Source organism: Neophocaena asiaeorientalis, unplaced genomic scaffold, assembly GCF_003031525.2.
Source record: "Neophocaena asiaeorientalis asiaeorientalis breed wild unplaced genomic scaffold, Neophocaena_asiaeorientalis_V1.1 scaffold55, whole genome shotgun sequence".
Classification (NCBI taxonomy): domain Eukaryota; kingdom Metazoa; phylum Chordata; class Mammalia; order Artiodactyla; family Phocoenidae; genus Neophocaena; species Neophocaena asiaeorientalis.
Window position 1 is genome coordinate 5,988,342 of NW_020175684.1, and position 24,784 is coordinate 6,013,125.

Sequence of the window (24,784 nt, forward strand, 5' to 3'; positions counted from 1 at the left end):
CATGTGAAAACACACACACACACATACACACACACACATATATGGTTTGTATAATTGTGCAGTGTTTAATATGTGTATACATATCATGTTTTCAGCTGGATCTTCTAAATATATGTATTTAAAATCAATCACAACATGAAATATTTTTAGTAATTCATCATCTTCTTTAGTTATATTTCCAAAACATATATGTGCAAGTTTCAGCAGTAAAGCAACATAATTTGAATCTATAGCATGATTTAGAAATGATATAATTGGACAACAATACTTTAAATATAATAAATAAAATATCTATATTTTTATAAACTTAACAAAACATTGATACCTAAAACTCAGAGAAATTAAATACTTAATTTCAGATTAAGTGAATTTCAATAAATAAAAAACTTCTTTAACTACAAAACAATAAGATGCAATTAAAGTTTAATTATTCAGCCAAAGAATGTATTATTTTAAACACAGATTTCTAAAAATAGAGAATAAAGAATTATTGCAAGGAAAGAACTTGTTACTGTGCTTATCATTTCTATTTTTTTTTTATTGACACAAGTTAAGAGTTTTCACAGATCATTGATTAAAATAAACAAATGCGAAGTAACTCAAGCATTTTGGAAACACACTTATTCAAACTTCAAATTTTCCAGCTTTTCAAACTGTCCATATTCTAATATATCCTAAGCTTTATAAGTTGTGAATATCTGTGATTTAGGATGATATAGAATTTCAAAAAGCATTTCACAGTATGAATAGTTTTGTTATATTAAACATTGTCTTATAAAATACCTCACTGTTCCTTAGACTCACATTTTTGGGTTTTTACTGCAGTCCAAATGATATTGTTAAAGCATGTTAACACATGCCACCACCTAAACAGATAATACAGGTGTTATATCTGCATCCTGGTACTAGAATTTTGAAGTTACTTCATATTAATATTTTAAAATAGAAACTGGAGACACAAGCTACTTAGCCTTAAAGAAAATGTAGCCGAACACATGATATTCATACATATATTAAACATTACAGAATTATACAAAATATACTGTCTGTGTGTCTTTGTATGTATATATATATATTTGTATGTATATATGTATATATATATATATATATTCATGTGTGTGTGTGTACATGCAAGGCAAAATCAAGAATGAAAATGAGAATGATTAAAAATATATACAAAACTTTATGTATATAATTTACCTCTGATAACAATTGACCTCCCTACATCTCACAGTAGGAAAGTGACCTAGGATCAGTAAACTGGTCTGGCCTGGAGTATTTGATTTAAGTCAATCGGGTCTCCTCTGGACTTTTCATGTTATTGATGCATACTGATTGGCAGAAGATCCTGGGATCCACTGGAGACAATGAAGAAGAAAACTATACTAAAAAATATTAATTTTCAAGAATATGTTGTGGATGTTCAAAAACAACAGAAAATGGAAAAAATAAAAATAAAATTTTAAATATGTTAACATCAACTAAAACCTTTGAGAGCTTATCTTTTTATACTGGAACAAATGGCCCTTGGACTGAACCAGACGGCATAATGGTGGCAAGGAGTAACCTGCAGGCATGAATTTCACAGTATAGAATAAACACAAGTGGTGACAGTTGTATCCTTGAGTGTATATATATATATATATATATTTGTTTAGGTGTATAAGATTTTAAGATTGAATTAGCTTCTTGAAACCTGTATTTACTGTTGGCAAAGCAAGGAAGAAATCAACAATTTCATGAGAGAGTGAACATTGCTTTACTTAAAATAGATGCTGGCAATGTTCAGTGTAAGCTTTTAGCTCAATATTATGTTTCAAACCTGTGTGTTCTAAGTTTCCAGAAAATTACATATGTTATAACACACACACACACACACACACACACACACATATACATCAGCTTTTAATCAATCAAGAGTGTCCTAGGCTTTCTCTATGCCTCCAGAAACTGTCAAGGTACTTAATTTAAATGATGAATAGTTTGTAAAGGAAAACCATAGCCTCTTCATAGTTAGATAATGTCAAATTTAAAAGAGAGCATTAACCTGTATGGCCAGTCTATATGAAAAGAAACATAACCCTGTCAAATTTTAATACATTGTAATGATCATTTCAAAGTGAGAAATACAGGTAACACAGTTAAGAAAGAATGAAACATTTAAGTTAGGTGATGCAGGAAATACATAGAAATAAGGCATGTGGGTCAATTTATGGTACCTATTCTTTAACCATATGGAATTTTTGATCATTAAATAGAAACATAAGAGCTTATAGTTTGCATATCAGGCTGAGCCCAACTGTCTACCTACTCTCAAACCCAAAGTCTCATTAAACAACAGAACTCCTAATCCTATAGGAATTACATATAGTCTATATTAAGGCGTATTGCTGCTCTACAGCCTTCCTTTGTTTTCTATTAGGTCTTTATCACTTCTTGCTTAGTTCGCTAGAGAAGCCTGCAACTGCTTCTTGGCTTCAAATTCATTTGTGTCATGCCCCCCAGAGTCACTGATCATATTGAAACTGTGCACTAAAAATCATATTGAACTATGCATCTTCTGTGCTTTAAATCTTTCTCTAGTTTCCCATTTTTTAGAATATATAGTTTAAATAACAGGTTATAAAGAGCCACACACAGAACTCTTCATATTATCCATATCATAGGTTCCCTCATTTTTGGCCAGTTGCTCCCCTGTATTTCATGCTTCAAAAACTTCAAATGACTGGCTGTTTTCTGATGATGTCCAGACAACATATTGTTCCCTTCTCCATGCCTTTATTAAAGCTGCTTCCCACTCTCACTCTGCTTATTCTCCTCACCCCCTTCATTAGGTTTCTTACTAGACTCTGTATATTCAGTTCAAGTGTTACCAACTTCAGGTAGCTCTTCATGATGTGTGTTTCCCCAATCAGGGTAACCTACCCCTTCTGACTATTTCCATAAAGTCCTGTACATTTATAATTGCTTACTGCAATGGAATTTGCCTTAGTGTTAACTTTTTGTATTCTGCTTTACAACTATGTTGATAGCTCCTTGAGGCCAGCAACTATGCCTTAATTATCCTAATTCATTTTTTAAAAATATGTGGGTAAATTTTATTGTTTTAAAATTTTTATTGAAGTATAGTTGATTTAAAATGCTGTGCCAGTTTCTGATGTACAGCAGAGTGATTCAGTTATATATATATATATATATATATATAACTGAATCACTCTGCTGTACATCAGAAACTGGCACAGCATTTTAAATCAACTATACTTCAATATTTCATATTCTTTTCCATTATGGTTAATTACAGGATATTGAATATAGTTCCCTGTGCTATACAGTAGGACTTTGTTGTTTATCTACTTTATATATAATAGTTTTTATCTGCTAATGTCAAACTCCTAATTTATCGATCCCCCACCCCCTTTCCCCTTTGGTAGCCATAAGTTTATTTTCCATGTCTGTGAGTCTATTTCTGTTTTGTAAATAAGTTCATTTGTATCATATTTTAGATTCCTCATATAAGTGATATCATGTGGTATTTGTGTTTTTTCTGTTTGACTTCTAATTATCCTATTCTTAATTACCACATCCTGGTATCAAAAGATATCACTACAGCAAGCATCCTTAATATCCTAATCTAACCTCTGACATGTGAAAAGAGATGTTCTTAAACATTCAGCATCACTGTTCATTTAAATGGACACATTTTTGTCACAGTTAAGTATATTCCCAAAATGTAATTTCTTAAATATTGGAAATATTAACTGGCATATTTAATGCAGAGGAAGTTAAATATGAAAGGCTTTTCTCCTTTCAGTGTGGGGCTTCATTGCTAAGAAAGCTGTTTCTTTGAGCAGTTGCCTCCAAGTGTTAGCCTGCAGGAAGTCATTTAAAACAAACACATGCCCCAGGTAGTTTCCATAGAAGCAGAAATTAACCCCTAGCAACCTCATATCTGATTCACATCTGGTACAAACTCCACCAGAGATAACAATTGAGGCAAATTATTCTAAAAGACAAGTGGAAGTAAAAGCAGTTATCTTAAAAGTCATTTCTGATATTATTATAAACATTCCTTTGTGACAAGTATTTTATATTAATATGTAAAGTAAGTGGCCACATCCAATTAACTTTTAATTATTTTTCCAAATTATATTTCTTTCAAGTGATTATACCATAATAAACTTTGTTAATTTAGATTTATAGACACTTTCTTAAAAACTTTATCTATGTTCCCAACTTACCTTTCCCTCTCCCCAGTTCTGTTTGCTTGTTTTGTTTTTTTAATACTTTTGTTTGTTCATAGTCTTAGATTTCAATGACTTGGAAAAAGAATGTTCACCTGGATTGGTGGAAAATACTTCTTCATTGTTTCTGGTAGAGCCAGAGAGGTTGAAGTCTTCAGAGGCAAAGAGTTTGAGAATGTTTCCATTGGTGTCGTTTTATTCAAATGTCTTCAGCTTGTAAATAGTGAAGGCACCCACATCTTTTCCCACCTGAATATTTTTCCCCATTTTCCTCTGGAGTTTTACAGTGATCCAAGAGTTTTGGAACTCTATCAGATGAAGAATTAAACTTTTGTAAAGCACCAGCCAAACCTTGCTTTCTCATGTATTTTTTAGAATGACTCTGTGAAGGAGTACAATTGAAGAATCAAGAACTTAAAAAGAAGTATTGTCCTATTACATCTGGATTGTATTTGAGAGAATATCAAATAAACTCACAATGCAGAAAATTTCATTAAGATGAGTTCATTCTTAAAAAAAAAAAAAAAGTTAATGTCATAAATTACAAAGAAAGGGGTAAGAATTGTTCCAGATTAAAGGAAAGTTGAAAATATGATAACTACATGTATCATGTTATTATAGACTGAATACTGTATTAAGAAATAAAAGCAAAACTCTAAGTGGCTTTATGAGATCAACTGAAAATATTCAAATACAAATAGTAAATTATATAAAAGCACTGTGTAAAGATTAAACTTATTTATGGTGTTTACACTACCGTGAATATGGACAATATTACTCTAATTCTTAAAAGTATATATAACCCTGATATATTTAACCCTAAAAGATCATTATGTAAGTAAACAATTCTCAAGTGGTTCAGGAAAAATAAATAAATTTTGTATATATATGTGGTGTGTATCAATAATATACACACACGCATTCACAGAGACACATATACAGTATATATTTATGTATGTATGCATACTCTCTCTCTCTCTCTCTATATATATATATATATAATACAATAATTTTCTTAACCATTTGAGAATATGTGTGTTTACACTCACAAAGAAAGAACACAAATGTTAACAAGAGTTGAATCTAGGTAAAAAGAATGTGTGTGATATGGGATTATTTTTACAATGAGTCCATAAGTTTGAAGTCTTTCCAAATGAAATTTGAAAAGAAAACTGAGTTGGGCAAATATTGATTTCTTGATTTTGTCAATTGAACTATGGTTATGTAAGATGTTAACTCTGAGAACAGAACCCAATTCTTTTAATTTCAGAGTCACTCTTTTTTTTCATTACAGTACACAATATCTTTCAGCAGAAATACAATTTGTTTGCCCTTAGATTTTTGTGGTGTATTTTTACTTTATATCATTCTCTCTCATGTTTTCTCCTTTTCAGTACTGAGCATTTACTTAGGCTCATGACTACAAATAACATCCAGGCGAGAATACTGAACAGCATATACATCCAAGTTTCTCATGAGGGTGAAATGAAGAAGTTTGATAAATGCATTGACTACAGATTTCTAAGTATTTAAATTACTCATTTACTGTTACCCACAAGTGTTATAATATAATTGCTCATCAACTCTTTAATATAATACTATTCATTTTTTCTTTTGGCCATGCCCTGTGGCATGTGGGATCTTAGTTGCCCAACCAGGGATAGAACCCACACCCCCTGCGTTGGGAGCATAGAGTCTTAACTACTGAACTGCCAGGGAAATCCCAATATAACATTATTCTTTCATCCATTTGTTTAATTAATACTTCCTGCTACTTGCTAGGTACTGTGCTATACATTGGCTAGAGGGTTAAATAAAATAGAGTCTACACACTCTCTGACCTCATGGAGTTTACAGTTTAATTGGAGAGACAGATAGTGAATAAATAAACACATAAACATAAAATTAGAAATGATGATAAATACTAAGCTGGAAAGAGCCAGAAGCTCTGAGAGAAAACAAAGGGGGGCGGACTATTAATTTAGCTGTGAGGAGGTATGAGTGCTTCTCTGAGGAATAAAATGTAGAGTCCAAAACTTCAAACTGAACTGCATGGACAAAGGCTGTACATTGGGAAAGGACTTCAGGCTTCTGAAGAACTGAATAAATGTCAGTATGGTAGACATTGGGTGAATGAAGCAGATGTGGCAATGCATGAAAGTAGCAGGATAGGAGCCCTATAGGCCAAGGTAAAAAGTTCAACTGTATCGCACTGAAGTATCTAGAACTAAAATATTTAAGCAGAAGACATATAATTCATAATGTCCTACTAGTAGAGGGAGGTTACATTTGGCAGAATGGAAATGGGGAAAAAGACAGGACATTATTTTAATAGAAAGACTTTGCCAATGAAGATGAGCAGAAATGGAATGTTTAAATTATTTTAAAGATAGAGTGAATGTGCCAAGGCGATGAATTAATGTGGAAGTTCAGAAATAAGTCAATGTCAAGAATGAGTCCCAATAATCTATCTTGATAATAAAGAGTGTACTTTGATATAGATATTGTCTTGACACTAGGGAAAAAGTTGAGCAGATATCACATGAAAAATATTTGACTCAGCAATATTCTATGAAAGTTCTTACCTAAATGAATCCATGAAAACTGGCAGGATTCTCAAACATATATTCTATATAAATGTATGAATAATGTATTTATGCATATGAACTGAAAATAGAAATAGAATACAAATAATTGTCCATTGTTGCTGTAGTTTCATTTTGAGTTATATTCAGAAAGGTTCTGTGAATATTTTGAATGATCTGTTAATGGAATTTCTAAGCATTTTCTTGTCCTTATTAAGATTTGGAATTGTACTTTCACTCTTTAAATAACTTTCATCTGACTTCCGTTTTCATACCAATAACTTCATTCTAGCAATAAAATTTTATTGCCAATCCATCTTACCTTTATTTTTACCTTTGAAAAATACTATCATGTGATAAGAAAGAGCTTTATCTGTGTAGGTCAGTATATGTCTCAAATTTATCTCCTAAAGTTTAGCAAAATTTTGGAGAATTTCTTTTTCTTGTGATTATCCGAATGTGTCAATTCCATATCATATATTCAAATATAAAAATAAAGTATTCAAAAACTTTAGCAGCATGCTGGCAGCATCAAAAACTTTTGTGACCATTGAATTGATGGAACTTGAGCTCTTTGGGTGTAGGGAACATCTCCACCTCTGTGGTAGGCAAAATGTCCTGCATGTAATGGGGGCAGAAAATGGCTTGACTGATATAATAGGCATGGTCAATCCTGTCCTCTTACTTGAAAGAACTCAAATTTTCAGGCTTTCTGGAAGCTAGAATTCAGGCATGTGACCTTTGATCTGAGTGAGATTTTTATTTTAAAAGTTTATGGCATGAGGGAACAAGTTTTACAGAGAAAGTTTTTGCTAGAGGAGATGATGGCAAAGGTGTCTGGAAGTTGTTAAGAGTCTAATGTGACAGAAAAAGTAGCAGTTAAAAAAGGCTACGTGTATTAGTGGTGATCTTGGTTTCAGTACATGGAGTTCATCCCATAACTGTTACAGAACAATTACATTGTTCTCATCAGGCTATTCTTTTAGCATTTTTTGGACTTTTTTTTCTGAAATCTGAGGCTCAATCTATATCTCTGTTTTTTCCAATGATGGGATATGTTATCAAATATTCCGTTAATAAATTCCTTTTCTGTTTCAACTAGAGAGAATTAATTCTGTTGCTTGTAACTAAACCCTAAATGTTAAAATTGAAAAACTCATTCATTCATTCCTTTATCAAATATTTATTCAGCCCCTACCATGTGCCAAATGAATTGGGAACAGGGTAATCAAAGACTTGTAATATACACTTTTTCACTTTTTTTAAACTTAAGTATATTAATCAGTAGTAAAAGAGACCTCCAGCAAACAGAAATTTATAATTTTCATGTGATAAATGCTCCAAAGAAATCCTGATAAATAGCTATTCAAAAATAGAAAAGGACAGCTAATCTAGGCTTTGAGATCAAGGTAGGAATCCCCAAAAGTCAATAACTGAGTTAATCCTAAAGCAGAATTTGTCAGTGTGATTCATAGATCACATGTATCAGAAACATCTGCTGATGTATAGAAACTTTGACTCCTCTCTAGATCTACTGATTCAAAATTTCTGAAATTTTACACAAGAATCTGCATTTTTATAACACACACACACACACACACACACACACACACACACACTCCCCTGACCTACCAAATAAACATGAGTTGGTTGAGGGAAGAGAATGTATCTAGCAATTTAAGTATCAGTTTAAAGAGTGTTTGAATGACTGATTTCCAATAATCAAAGCATTTACAGAAATAAATAGTATTAAGTGTCTACACATTAATATATTTTTAATATAGAGGGGAAATATCTATGGTATTGGGTCAAAGCGATGTTGATTGAATCCCAGCTCTCCCATTTATTCCATTGGCTAAAATGTAAAGCTTTGTCACCAATCTAACATAAAGGAGAAAATGATCACAAACCCAAGAGAAGATAATGAATATATATAAATGCACTAACTCTCAAAGAATGTTGGTTTCCTTCCCTTTGAGCATACATCATTTTATGTAGAAGAGTTGTCAATGTATGTTGTATGTTTAGCAGTTATTAGGGCTGAGTTATTAATTATCAAAAGACAAAGGAGAACCAAGGGAAACAGCTTTAAGTAGAAGCTTACTAAATGGCTTCTATTGATGGACAAAATACTCCATGGCATGTTTAAATATTTCTAAGTTCACATTACTGTTTACTCAAAAAAACACATTCTATTTAGTTGTATTATTACATTGTGAGTATACATATGGAGTATATTCACCTATTCTGAGAATGTCATCTGATCCAGCTTGCTAAAAGTAGCAAAGAAGGCATATTTGCCCAAAACTCAAAGAAAAATATGTACTTTTTAAAGTATTAGGTTTATTGTATGCAAACATACTTGATATTATTTATGATGAACTATAACGTTAGCACAATATTGTTATTCAGATCTTACTAAGAATTTAAAACAGTAGGGAATTTCCTGGCAGTCCAGTGGTTAAGACTCCGAGCTTCCACTGAAGGGGGCACGGGTTCGATCGCTGGTCAGGGAACTAAGATCCTGCATGCTGCTCAAGGTGTGACCAAAAAAAAAAAAAAAAAGGAATTTACAACAGTATTTCCCCCTCTGATTACTAGCATTTTTTTCTGATTTGAATTACTAAGGATGGACCAAATAAGGTATACTTGAAATCACTCCTTTTGTGCTATTTGGGTTTTGTATTTCATTATGCTCTTGATATGTTTTTGTCATTTTGTCTTGCTTTTCCATGAAATCAAATATTATTTTCTAATTATGACAATACACATACAGTTGAGCTACAGCTGGATTTCCCTGTTACTGGGTTTGCTAAACAAGGTGTTCATGACTGTAGCAGATGTCTCTGATTTAAGATCCCTCCTTCCTTCTAAGCAGCTATGACCAAGCCAATCACATGACCATGCTACTTTACTCAGTCAGCAGCCCCAGGACATAGACATCATTCCCTGCACTCTCATTTTCCCATCAAACATGATGATCATATCCTCTCTTATTCTGGAATAGTTTTCCCTTTCTTTTCCCTTACATATCATTGCATAATTATTGTTATACAATTCAGTTGTATTGTAATACCAATGTCTTGACATGCTTCATGGCATCTGTTATTTTCAGTGCAGTTCAATTTTACATATGTATGTGTTAGGATCTTCCTTTAGATTAAGATACATCAGTTGATACAAAGATGCTATATAGATAGATAGATAAGGATGTGTGTGTGTGTGAGAGAGAGAGAGAGATGGAGAGAGAGAGGAAAAGAGAAAGAGAAAGAGACTGATTTTGGATCATGGTTAGTTTTTGTTTGTTTGCTTGTTTGTTTGTTTAACTCATGCTTCCCTGAATAAAGTCATCATTTATTTCTGTTTTGCAGTGTTTCATGATTTGATTTCAACCTAACTTTTTAAATGTATTTTTTTTACATCTATTAGAAACATCATAGTATAACAAAAGTAAAATGATCACTAAGACTTTCTTCTGTCCATGCCTTTGATTACTCTTTATTTTTTCTTCCTGTCATATTCTTCTTTTATATTTCTATAAGCCCAGACTTAAAGGACATTGTAAATGCCGTTTCCTTTTGATGGATATTTAGGCAAGTGTTATTTTGTTTTTGGCTTTTACAGAGATGCTGCCTTGGACATATGTCTTAATTTTCTATTGATGCTGTAACAATTTGCCACAAACTTAGTGGCTTATAAAACACAAATGTATTATTTTACTGTTCTATAGGTCAAAAGCACGACATGTGTCTTGCTAAGCTAAAAATGCAGATGTACATGGGACCATGTTCCTGTATGGAGGTACTAGAGTAGAATCGTGTTTTCCACCCTTACCAGGCACTAGAGGCTGCCCTTGGCTCCTAGCCCATTCCCTCCATCTTCAAAGCTAGAAAAGTAGAGCCGAGATCTCACATCCCATCACTTTGACTTTGCTGCCATCATTATATCTTTCTCTGACTCTACTCTTTAGCCTCCCTCTTCCACATTAAAGACCCCTTGATTACATCAAGCCCACCTGAATAATTGAGGATACTCCCTCTATTTTTTTTTAAATTAATTTATTTATTTTTGTTGTGTTGGGTCTTCGTTTCTGTGTGAGGGCTTTCTCTAGTTGTGGCAAGTGGGGGCCACTCTTTATCACGGTGCGTGGGCCTCTCACTATTGCGGCCTCTCTTGTTGTGGAGCACAGGCTCCAGACGCGCAGGCTCAGTAGTTGTGGCTCACGGGCCCAGTTGCTCCGCGGCATATGGGATCCTCCCAGACCAGGGCTTGAACCCGTGTCCCCTGCGTTAGCAGGAAGATTCTCAACCACTGCGCCACCAGGGAAGCCCCTCCCTCTATTTTAAGGTCAGCTAAGTAACAATCTTAATTCCTCCATTGCCATGTAATTTAACACATTTACAAGCAGTGGTAATTAGGACATGGACATCTTTAGCAGGTGGTTATTATTCTATCTACTACAACATTTTTGCTTATATCTGTAAAAAATTAATAAAGAGAAACTTAAGTTAAATACAATTAGAAGACCAGAAGGGGGACTCTCACACCCTGTGACAATAGCAAAGACCAACAACAAAAAGAGAGACTCCTCTGCTGGCAGAGACTTAGTCAATGGAAAGCCATGGACTGTTCACTAAATCATTAAGCATTTAACCAACATGTTTCCAAGGAAGTGAATAAATTACTGCAGTTTCCTGATAAGTCAGATTTATCCTGTGGAAACAGCAAAAGTACAAATGGGCATCTTGGTGGGTTTTGTGAACTGAAGATTTCTGAAAGGACAACAGAAGGAGGGCAATATCTTTAACACATTTAGCTACTTTTGAAGGACTCTGTCGAGATTTCAACATAATACTGCTTTCATTATTGTGAAATGGAATCAGCTGTCATTTCATATATTAACAATACTCCAGTCAACTGAAAACCTCTCAGGGTGCAGTGGCTTGTGCTTGGCTGTACAATCAGTATGCTTTGTTCCTAATTTAGTATAAATGCACATGGGAAGCAGAATAGTAATCTCTACCACCTAAAAAAGGTTATGCCTTAATCCTTGGAACCTGTGAATTTGTTGTCACCAGGAAAAAGACACTTTGCTGATGTAATATTGGTTATGGATTTTAAGATGGGGAGATTATCCTGGATTATCTGGATGGATCCCCTCTAGTCACGGGAACCCTTAAAAGCAGAAAACTTTCTTCAGGTGGAAGCGGAGGTGAGATGCAGCAGAAGATGAATAGCCAGAGAGATCCAAGAATAAGGATTTGCCTTGGCTTTCCTGTCTCTGAGATGCAGGAACTGTGCCCAAGGACCAGAGACAGACCTCTAAGATCTCAAGGTGGAGTTCAGCTGATACACAGCAAAAAGTACTTCAGCTCTACACCCACAAGAGACTGGATGTGGCCAAGGATCTGAATGACATTGGGATCAGATTTTCCCCTGAGCCTCCGAGTGAGAGTCCAGGTGATCAACACCTTGCTTCCAGCCTTGTGAACCCAAAGTAGAGAAACCAATTGAGCAGACAGGCCTGTGGGATGTTAAATGAGTACTGGTTTAAGCCCCTAACTTTGTGACACTTTATTATGACAGCAATAGAAAACTAAAGCAATGCAACATAAGTAAGAGCAAGATACATGCTGTAAAATATTACTTTTTTAAAAGAAACCTCATTGTTGGTTTCTGATTAGGAAATTGTGCATATTCAATCCCTGAATAGAATAACATAGAAAAGTGTAAAGAAGAAAATTAAAATCACGTACAATCCCACCATCCAGAGATATTTTCCTGTATTTCTTTCCATTATTTATACACACATGTATTTTATTTCAGTAAAAGTGTGATCTTGTCATATATACCTGAATATAACCTTTAAATAACTCACAATCTATCGTAAACCTTCCCCCATGTTACTAGAAATATTTCAAAAAGATGTGGGTTTCTTTTTTTTGGCTGCATCTTATTTTTCCATACTCTAAAGTGGTAAGACCTTTATTTTGTCTCATTTTTTAAAATGTGGAGTTTCATGTGAGCATGGTGAAATGCACAGATCTTAAGTAATCACCTTGATCCCATTTGAAGAATGCATATAGCGATGTAACACGTGCATCATTACTATATATTAATAGATGTTGTCCTTAATTTAGAATGTTCCTTCTGTGCCCCTTCCTGATCAATTCTCACAATCCCAGAAATAATCTGTTCTCATGTTTATCATCATAAATTACTTTTCCTGATCTACAATTTCACGCATTTACACATGCACATTGTTTGTGTGTGTGCGTCTGCTCCTTTCAGTCAAATTGATGCTTTTCAGATTCATCCATCATTTTCCTGTGTTCAGTAATTTGGTCTTATTTGTTGTTGAACACTGTTTCATGTATGGGTATAATAGAAATTGGTTATTCACTCACAAGTTCAAGGGCATTTGGATTGTTGCTACTTTGGATCTAGTATGGATAAAGCTGCTATCAACGTTTACTGTGCAAGGGTTTTTGTAGACATGTGTTTTCATTTTTCTAGTTATTGACTTCTATGTCATAGGGTTGATGTATAATTACATTTTCAAGAAACTTCCAATCAGTTTTCCAAAGTGGTTGTGTCATTTTACACTCAACAGAAATGTGTGAAATTTCTCGGTGCTCCACATTCTCTGGAAGACTTGATTGGCCTTTTCTTTTTTTTTTTTCAAATTAGCCATTCAAGGAGGTGTGTAGAAGTATATGGAAGTAGTTTTAGTCTACATTTTCCTGATGAATAATTACATTGAACACCTTTTTCATGACTTTATTGGCCATATATCTTAACTGGCAATATGTCTGTTCAAGTATTTTGCGCATTTTTACTTGTTTAATTTTGTTTAATTTGAAGTATAGTTGATAAGCCATATTTTGTTATATTAGGCGTACAACATAATGATTCGACATTTAAATACATTATAAAATGATGACCAAGATAACTTTAGTAACCATTGGTTACCATACAAATTATTACAGTATGAGTCACTGTATTCCTTATGCTGTATATTATATGCCTGTGACTTATTCATTTTATAACTGGAAATTTGTACATTTTAAAACCTTTAATATATTTTGCCCAAATACCCACACTCCTTCCTCTCTGGCAAATACTCATTATATATATAGTAATAAGCACCTTTTAATCCAACTCCTAAAACAAAATTTCAATGGCAATAAGCTATATCAAATCATATGCCCCCTCCCCAAATCCTGTTGTTAGTTCCCCATACCCAGGTGTCATCATCATTAATTCATCTCAGTTTAATTAATCTTTTCTTTAGTTAAACTTTGAGTGATGTTTCCAGGTTTCTGTTATTACAAGTTATTCTGTAGTAATTACTTGCAGCAAATAAGCAGCATATTTGGTCCAGATATTGATTATGTACTGGGATGTATTCTTACAACTGGAATTCCTATGCTCAATTATGTCAAAGGCAGGACCTTTAAGGATTCTTGATATGTTTTAGCAGAAACATTCCAGAGTGTTTATACCAATTAACTCTCCTACCAGCAGGACTAGAATACTCCATTTAGAAAACCATGGTCAAAAATTAGTAAAAATATTTTTCAAAATATTCATAGTTTTATGATTAAAAATTTTTGATTTTGCTTAATCTTATTTATTTGTATAGTGACCTTTCTGATCCTTTGCACTTTAAAATTTTGAATTCAAATACATTTTTTCAAATTATTCTGCTTACATATGATAACTAGCTATGCATTATATATACTGTACATAAATATTTTCTTATTTAATTTGTATATCATTTTTTAATATGCCCCATATACTCTGAAATTTTATGTGGTCAAAATCTGATCATTTTTCTATGTATTTTTTTGTTTGTTTGTTTGTTCTATTTTTTTTGTGGTACGCAGGCCTCTCTCTGTTGTGGCCTCTCCCATTGTGGAGCACAGGCTCCTGACGCGCAGGCTCAGCGGCCATGGCTCACGGACCCGGCCGCTCCGCGGCATGTGGGATCATCCCGGGCCAGGGCACGAACCCGTGTCCCCTGCATCGGCAGGCGGACTCTCAACCACTGCGCCACCAGGGAAGCCCTTTCCAAGTTTTTGTTGACTACTTTTGTTCCTTTCAAAGTTATGTTCAGTTTGATACTATCTAAAAATGTCTTCTAGATTTTTTTATATAGTTTTATTTTATTACATTAAATTAGCTGTCACTTAGTAAGCACACACTTTGTGCCAGGCACCACACTGTACTATTTTAAGCATTGAGCATCTTAAACTTCGCCCTGGACACTTACCTGCCAATAGCGATCAAACTCAAGGAGAGAGGAAGCCTCAGAGAAGTCAGAACCATCTCTACAGCAGAAAGAAACTTTAAATTAGAAGAATGGGCTTCACCACAGAAACAGGGCCACACTATTCAGACCTGACTTGCTCTTGTGCACAGAAGAAAAACTGTGACCCATTCTCTCCTTGAACACCTAGGTTTACTGTAGGGCCAGACATGGCCTAGAGTATCTGAGTTCAGGCTGGAACAAGCCCTTTCCACTTCCCTCACAGCTTATGTAAGTGAAATCTCTGTCTATTTTAAGAGCAAAATTAGAGAAAAATGTTTTCTAAGACCTGGCTGGCCTCCCATCCTCCACCCTAACTGATCATTCCAGGTTGTCAGGAACCTGTTTACCTTAGATATGAAACACTCTGCAGGGTTCAAAGTGGTCAGTTGAGGCTCACAGGACACTGATCCTCAGAGGAAGAGCAGTGGAGCCCTACACAGCCATGGAGGACCTGCTGCCTGCCACCCAATCCATTTTCCAGCTGATCCTGGAGCACCTGAAGGGTGCTCTGCTGGTGATTGCTGGAAGCATGAGACATATCCCAGGCCTCCCTGCAATTCCCTGGGAGATCCTGGTATGTACTGTGAAGCTAGTTTTAATAGTAAAGGGACTTCACATTTTAAGAAATGTAAAGTTGTGAAGCAAAAAGTGCTCTGCCCACAATGAAGTCTATGGAGAATGTAGTAAGAATATTGAACCAATGACACAAGCTGAAGAAATCCTTAGGCCACTTGGGGTGGAAGCCAGTCCTCCCATGTTACAAACCTTGTGTTTGCTGACAATGACTACAGACCTGAACATGTCATCACTTCCAGGCACTGTGGACTTTCTGGCAAAGGAACAGAAGAGCCAGCCTCCTCAACTTTCCCAAGTGATTGATGGAAAACCCATCCTAAATGCATCAGAGAAAAATGGAGCACAACTTCAGAAGGAATTAATGAACGATGTGAATGAAATCATTCATTTTCCAAAAAGTCCGGAAATGCTCAACCAAGAAATTGCAGGATGGAAGCAGAGAGTCCAGGAAAAGGAGAAGGAGAAAGAATGGCTTGAGCAGTCAAACACACAAATGGTGCAAATCCTGAACAGTGAAGTCAACCAAGTAACATCAATGGCTTAACACCTGCTGAAGACCATCCTCTTGCTTGACCTCCTTGGAGATCACGTGTATGATGGGAACTCGAAAGTCCAGAAATAGAGGGAAGCAGGAAATGGCCATCAATCCATCCATAGGTCAGAAGCTGATAAGAAGTATCAGTGATGATGCTGACTTCAGTGTGTCCCTTCAGAGTCCTGAAGAGAAACATCAAGAAATAGCCCAAACAGTTGTGGGAAGAAAAACGAATGAAGAGCTTACAGGACAAATCTCAAGTCTCCAAATGGAAGAAGCATCTCTGCAGTGTGAGAATTCACAGCTGGAAAGAGAGTTCAGCAGCTGAGGCTAAAGTTTCAAATTCTGCCTGAAGTGCATGAAGACCATTTAACACAACTTCAAAAAAAAAAAAAAATTGAAAAGGGAATGCACTGCTTAGAAATTGGAGAAGAAATTTCCCATGTGTAGCAACAAGAAATCCACATATCAGAATTGCAACCTATATAAAAGATAACCAAAGACATGGGCAAAGTATTGAAGAGAACCAATTCCTACCATCGAAAGAAGATCTGCGACCATGAAAAAAGAGCTCAAGATTGCTGGATGGCAGCTCTGTCAACTGAGAGAAAGCTAAAGAAAGAAAATGAGCACAAGAGGCAGATGGTGTCCAAGGTCGAGTCCAAGTTCCAGCCTTTCTCCAGGGTCCCTTGTGCTCCTGCTACTCCTCTTGCAGCCCACAGAGGCTTGGAAATATCATGGTATCCCCTGTGTTATCAGGCCTCTCAGGGAGTAGGGGGGTCACACTTTGAGTATTCAGGGATCTGGGGTCACCTGCAGGTTTGACTCAGCTCCTCCAGTAGTGGAGTCCTGAACACCCAGAACCATGGTACAACAATTGCCTGAGTTTTCTTTTTAACATAATTTTACTTTTTCTGTTTTGCATTTGGTTATTGTTACTTAATTTATTGTTGTTATTGATTAGATAAAGCATGATAATTTGTAAGACTTTTTCAAATAAAATTTTATTTAATACAATTGCTTTGAATAATTTTTTGGTAAGTCCTTGGATCACCTAGAATAAGATATTATAAGTTGTATTTTGATTAAATCAAAAGTTACTTTTACTTATGCCAAATGAAATATGACATAAATAGAGATGCTTTAAATAATAAAGCCATTTCTATATGCTATGAGCTATTATTAGAAATCTGTACAAGGAACTTAATATTTGCCTGAAAATAAATTGGTTTTAAGGACCAAGGTAAAATTTTTAAAAAAATCAAAAAAACTCAGAATCAGAAATTATACTAACTTAGTTCTAAAACCATTGATTCCTTTAGAGGCATTTACATTTTATACTCATTTTTTTTTTTCCGTATTTTTAACCTTTGCTATTTGGTGAAGATAGTGTTTGTTGTTTAAACATCTCTAAATTTTATACAATCAAAATAAATATTTACCCTTGGTGGCAATCACACGTACTTACACACACATATTATAGTTCAGAGACAGGGCACTTTAATTATTATTTCAATCCCTAAGGCGAATGTAAAAATAAGAGAGATTCAAATTTGAAAAAATAAAATAAAATAAAGGAAAATAAAAATCATAAACAAACTACTTGTATGTACACAAAATAACCTTAAATCATATACACAGAAGAGGTGAATCGGCTGATATATCAAACAAGATTCCAAATAGAAACACTTCACCTAAATGATGCAGATGAAGAGACCAAGATAAGGCAGTTTTCGAGCTGTTGCAGGGGTGAAAGGACAAAGGATGGGGGGCTCACAGGTGCTAGCAACAGAGAAGCTGTTCCTACTCAAGGTCCTGGGGGAGGAGGGGGAAATGGTGTCATCTGATCCCAGTGAGGAGTTGTCAAGGGAACAGGGAAAACTGTCCTCCTGTCCTTCCATTACTGCTGGAGCAAGGCAGCTACCTAGAAAAAACAGGTATCACAGACAGGGGAGGCAGCCTCAGGCACAGAGCAGATCAGAAAAGGGCTTGAAATAATTTGCATAATGACCAGCACACTTGACTCTTTTTTTTAATTTAATTTAATTAATTTTATTTTTTATTAGAGCATAATTGCTTTACAGTATTGTGTTAGTTTCTGCTGTACAGTGGAGTGAATCAGCTATATGTATACATATATCCCCATACTCTTGGATCTCCCCCTGCATCCCACCTATCTAGGTCATCACAGAGCTGATCTTCCCGTGCTTTATAGCATGTTCCCACTAGAACCACAGTGTGTGTGTGTGTGTGTGTGTGTGTGTGTGTGTGTGTGTCTGTGTGTATGCTATTGACTTCATGAATGTCCGTTAATTTAGTAAATAACTTTCTTTAGGAGGGGTAAGAGAGTGAAGTCTTAGGTACTTTGTCTCTAAGTCCATATGTTATCACATCATAAACATTAATCATCTGAAGCATTATGTCATCATCAAAGTTTTGGCAAAATCCTTTAAACAAGCCTGGTTCAGATATCTTGGGAAAGATGGTTCATTAAATATTGCCTGCCTCAATTCTGGAAAATCTTTACTTTCAGGTCAAGTCAGGGTTTAGTGTTTTCTTTAGGCTTACCACATGAATTGAAGAGTCTATTCCTTCATGTTTGGTGGCACAAAGGTTGGTTAGCAGTACCTGTTAGGAGACTTTCCAACGTGATTGAAGAGGGTTCTTCTAGAGGTGTTTTTTTTCCACTAGACAAAATCTGCAGGTTGCAAGTACGATGCTTAATGTCTTCATCTCCCAAAGGCACACTATGAAAAGATTGCTCTATCAAAGCATTGGCATTTTTAATAGAAGGCATTAGGCCTTTCCAATAGTGGAAAATGTCTCCTTTTATCAGGTGTGGCTCAAAAGAAGCAAGAAATAAGTGCATTGGGTGAGCTCTGTCAAAGGCTGAAAGTTTATGAGTTATAAAAGGGATGGTTATGAGATTTAGAAAGACCAATAGTAATGCTTTTGTCCAAGGAATCTGGATGGTTTCTACAAATTTTGCCAATTTAGTCTTAATAATGACTTTAATGCTTTCCACTAAGTCAGAGGATTTAAGTGTGGTAAGTACACTGAAAGTATTACAAAACCCACCGAACAGCATAAAGTCATCTAAGCACCTGGTCAGAAAGTGGATCTCTCAATCACTATAAAGTTCAAGAGGAGTTCCCCAGGTAAGAATAATCTTTCCAAAGGACTTTAGCCAAATGAGAGGCAGTAGCTTGTCTGCAAGGAGAGGCTTCAGTTCACTGTGAAAACACAAAGACCATAAGTAAAACATTCATACCTATTAGAAGGAGGAAATTGTAGGAAATCCATGCGCCAGAACTTGAATGGTCAAATAGGCAGTTTAAAATGTCTGGGAGCAGTGTGAATAGGCTTCCCTGCTTGAAGTCTGGACAAGTGAGGTAAGCACTTTGTGTGGCCATGTTAATGTTTTCCCACTAATATTGATTCATGATGACTATCATTTTGTCAGTAAACCTATGATTTAATGCATACACAGTGATTAGGAGTGGGAAATTTGGAGTCTCCAATAAGACTGGGCTGTTATTTTGTCCAAACAAGAGATGTCTCTTTTTATCAAACCAACAATTTTTGAATTTTTATTCTTGTTTTTCATTTTTTGAGACCAATCATTGGGATTCTCTAGCCAGTTTTTCTGAATTATCATTTGGGGAAATCTCCCTTTTGACAGAGTTGGTCGCACACTGCTGTTGGTCCCTTTAAAGTTGGGCAAAGGATGCTGTTTGTCCCTTAAAGGGCAGCATTTCTTGCAGAAATATTAGCAAAATGATTTCCCTGAGCTTCCAGAGATTCAAGTTTAGAAAGCCCCATGCTCTTAATAACAGCTAAAGCAGCAGGTAAAATCTTTTCATCCAACAATTTCTAAACATTGTGGCCATTTTTAATTTTATTTCCCCTGGAAGTAAGGAAGCCATGTTGCATGCACAGCATTCTAAAATAATGAGCTAGCCTGAAAGCATATCTACTATCAGTACAAACAATGGCACTTTTTTTTTCCTTGGCTAAAGTACAAGCCCATGTAAGAGTGTGTAATTCAGTGTGTTGGACTGAAGTAGCTATAGGTAAACATCCCACCTCAACAACACCAAAAGGAGTTGTAATTGCACTCCCCACATAATACTTGCTACTGTCACCTTTTAAATAAGACCCGTCAATGAACCATGACAAGTCAGTGTTACTCAATGGCATTTCCTATAGATGATTATAAGGATTCAGGAGGTGGCCCATCAGAATTAAGCAATCAGTGACAAAGTGGATAAAAGTAGCCAAGTTACAGTTATTACAATGTAAAAGAGTTATTTGGGGAGCAGTTGACTCCTCAGTTGATTGGAGAGACCTTAACTTTAACCCAAGCATACTTGGTGTTAAGTCTATACCACGCATCACTCAGTTTTTATTGGGACCTTCTCAAAATGAAGATGACATATTTGGATTTCATGAATGTAGAATCGTCTTAACAAAAATATGATGTCACTGCATTGGTTGAATTGGCAAAACTGTGGTGTTTCTTTGACCATCCATGGCTGCAGTTAAGTTTCTATTAGATCATGTTGTCTAACTTTCTCAGGATATACATGTTTTTTAAAATGTCATAGTGAAACAACAGGGAAGATGGCAGGGCACAGGCTTTAAAAGAATGATATCATAGGACATGACAAAAACTGGTTAGAAACAACTGGGTTCAAGATGGCAGAAGAGTCAACTTCCAGTAGACCTTGTGTCTCATTATACACTCATTGTAATATATTAATATGCTAAATGACACACAACCAGCACCATGACAGTTCTGAGGCCAACCATAAAATGTCAAAAAGTGGGCTGTGGCCAAATTCCTGGAAATCCCTGTCCCTTCCCCCAAATAATTGGAATAATCCTCCCACTCAACAGCCTATGAAATTACCCAGCCCATAAAAACTAACCACGCCATATTTCAAAGCTCTTTCGCATTCTGAGATGGTCCACACTCTGTCTATACAGTGTGTTTCTCTCTAAATAAATCCGTTTCTTACCTATCACTTTGTCTCCATATTCTTTCACCACAAAGCAAGAACCTTAAATTCACCAGGAACAACAGTTCTCTTTGGAAGAGTTTGAACTCAAGTGAGCCATTAATTTTGTGATCATATAATTTGTTATAACTTGAGCAGTTTTATGAATGAAAATGTGAGCCATCTACCCTCTCTCTCCAGGTCTGAAACCTGGTGTCCCTACACTGCACTAAAGACCAGTCTCTGCAGTAGGGCTTGTCCCCTGTCCACCTTCCCCCTTCTCTGTCAACTTAGTTCAGTTTCCACTGTCCCAGAAACCCAGTTCTCAGGTAATTTAGACTTCCTCTTTTCCCTGCCTATAATGTCATGCCCCTGACCTCCCAGGGAACTCTTCTTATTGTTAGATATCAACATAAATACCACCTCTTGGGTGTAACCCAAATTACCCATCACCCCTATTGGAATTGTCTGCAGAGCAGACATTTTCCTTTGTTTCTTTCTTCTTTATTATCTGACCTTACTCCTCACTAAAATGTAACTTATGAGGTCCACAGGACTCATCATGTCTGGAGGTTTTTTTTCATCTCTGTGTTACAAACTTCTAGAGCAGTGGTGTAGACATTGTAGAAGCTCCATGGATATTTGTTAAGTATACGGATGTAAATGAAGACAATAAAACACACAAATATACTTTAGATCAGAGAGTCACTGATTTACTCTCTTTTGGGTTTTGTGCCTGGCCTGCTCTAGCCCAAGGCTGATTCCCCTGCATGAACTACCCAGGCTCTCTGGGAGGCTTCCCATTGCTCATGCAGGAAAAGGGTGGACTGGAGGACAGAGGGTGGGGGCAGTTTACCTGTTCCCCTGACAGCCCCTCACTGGGCTCTGATGACACCTCTTCCCTCTCCAGGCACAGAAGTGGGAACAAGGTTTAATTGCTAGCACCTGGGAGCTGCCCATCCTTGGTCCTTCCCTCATCCTTGCCACAGTTCTTAACCACACTCATCTCTGCCTCTTCATTTGTAGCATTTGAATGAAGTGTTTCTAGTTGGAATTTCTTTTGAATCACCAGGAAACTCCCTTTTCCTGTATAAATGATTTAGGAATCTATTTTTTAAATACAAATTATACACACAAAGTTTTTTTCTATTTATTTACTTTTTTATTTAAAAACATTTTTAAACTTTGCAACTCTATTTTTACAATTTTCAAGTACTCACAAACAACTGAGAGGGATTTGTATCTGCCTTGTGGGGGGTTGTGTTTGTGTGTGTGTGCGTATGTTTGCCTGCAAGAGAAAAGTGTTTCATTTTGACTGATAAATTTTAGAGTTGTTAAGGAACAAACAATCTAAAATAAAATAATGAAGGTTAAGAAAATATTATAAAACAAGAAATAAATGCTTCTAAAATCTAAAGTTCCCAATCTATGAATCTATTAAACTAATTTTATGATTTTAGCACTAAACTACAAATTTAGTACCAAACTATATAAAAATATTATGTAGTTTGAATGGGGTCTAGTTTTAACTTTTTTTTTTCTTGCATTTTAAAAAAGCAACCTAAATTTATTCAGGTAAATATTAGGTTATTTCTACAGAATTTTTTACAGAATTCTAATATTAGCCATAGCTTACAGGTATAGTCTTTATTATTTCAAATGTCTTCACCCATATCAAACTTACAGGATGGCTTAAGTCATAAGGGACAATTAATTTAAATCAAAGTACAATACTTAAAATACATAATGCCAAAGGATCCAGTGGGGAAATTGTGTTCCTGAGAATTATATTATCGTATTTATTTTTAAGTATTAGTACCATAAAGTTATAGTTCTATGCTAATAAGAGTATTATGACATCAATTTAGTAATAATACCTCAGCTAACATGAGGTCAATCAAAATTACTTTAACAGAAATATACGCAGATGCTGAGCCATGGTTCTGGGTGTTCCGGATCCCATAGCTGGGGAAGCTGAGTCAAACCTGCAGGTGACCCCAGATCCCTGATTCTCCCTGGGGGACCAGATGACACAGGGGAGATCTCCTGATACTTCCCTGCCTATGTGGACTGCGAGTGGAGTAGCAGGAGCACAAGGGACTCTGGAGAAAGGCTGGAACTTGGACTTGACCTTGGCCAGCATCTGTCTCTTGTGCTCGTTTTCTTTCCTTAGCTCCTTGAGTTTTCTCTCAGTTGACACAACTGCCATCCAACAATCTTGAGCTCTTTTTTCATGGTCGCAGATCTTTCGAAGGTAGGAATTGGTTCTCTTCAATTCTTTGCCGACGTCTTCGGCCATTTTCTTATACAGGTTGCAATTCTAATATGTAAATTTCTTGTTTCTATACATGATGGGAAGTTTCTTCTCCATCTTCCAAGCAGTGAATTTCCTCTTCAAAGATTTTTCTTTTCTTTTTCTTTTTTTTTTCTGAAGTTGTGTTAAATGGTCTTCATGAACTTCAGGCAGAATTTGAAACTTTAGCCTCAGCTGCTGAACTCTCTTTTCAGCTGTGAATTCTCACACTGCAGAGATGCTTCTTCCATTTGGAGACTTGAGATTTGTCCTATAAGCTCTTCATTCGTTTTTCTTCCCACAACTGTTGGGCTATTTCTTGATCTTTCTCTTCAGGACTCTGAAGGGACACACTGAAGTCAGCATCATCACTGACACTTCTTATCAGCTTCTGACCTATGGATGGATTGATGGCCATTTCCTGCTTCCCTCTATTTCTGGACTTTCGAGTTCCCATCATACACGTGATCTCCAAGGAGGTCAAGCAAGAGGATGGTCTTCAGCAGGTGTTAAGCCATTGATGTTACTTGGTTGACTTCACTGTTCAGGATTTGCACCATTTGTGTGTTTGACTGCTCAAGCCATTCTTTCTCCTTCTCCTTTTCCTGGACTCTCTGCTTCCATCCTGCAATTTCTTGGTTGAGCATTTCCGGACTTTTTGGAAAATGAATGATTTCATTCACATCGTTCATTAATTCCTTCTGAAGTTGTGCTCCATTTTTCTCTGATGCATTTAAGATGGGTTTTCCATCAGTCACTTGGGAAAGTTGAGGAGGCTGGCTCTTCTGTTCCTTTGCCAGAAAGTCCACAGTGCCTGGAAGTGATGACATGTTCAGGTCTGTAGTCATTGTCAGCAAACACAAGGTTTGTAACATGGGAGGACTGGCTTCCACCCCAAGTGGCCTAAGGATTTCTTCAGCTTGTGTCATTGGTTCAATATTCTCACTACATTCTCCGCAGACTTCATTGTGGGCAGAGCACTTTTGCTTCGCAACTTCACATTTCTTAAAATGTGAAGTCCCTTTACTATTAAAACTAGCTTCACAGTACATACCAGGATCTCCCAGGGAATTGCAGGGAGGCCTGGGATATGTCTCATGCTTCCAGCAATCACCAGCAGAGCACCCTTCAGGTGCTCCAGGATCAGCTGGAAAATGGATTGGGTAGCAGGCAGCAGGTCCTCTATGGCTGTGTAGGGCTCCACTGCTCTTCCTCTGAGGACCAGTGTCCTGTGAGCCTC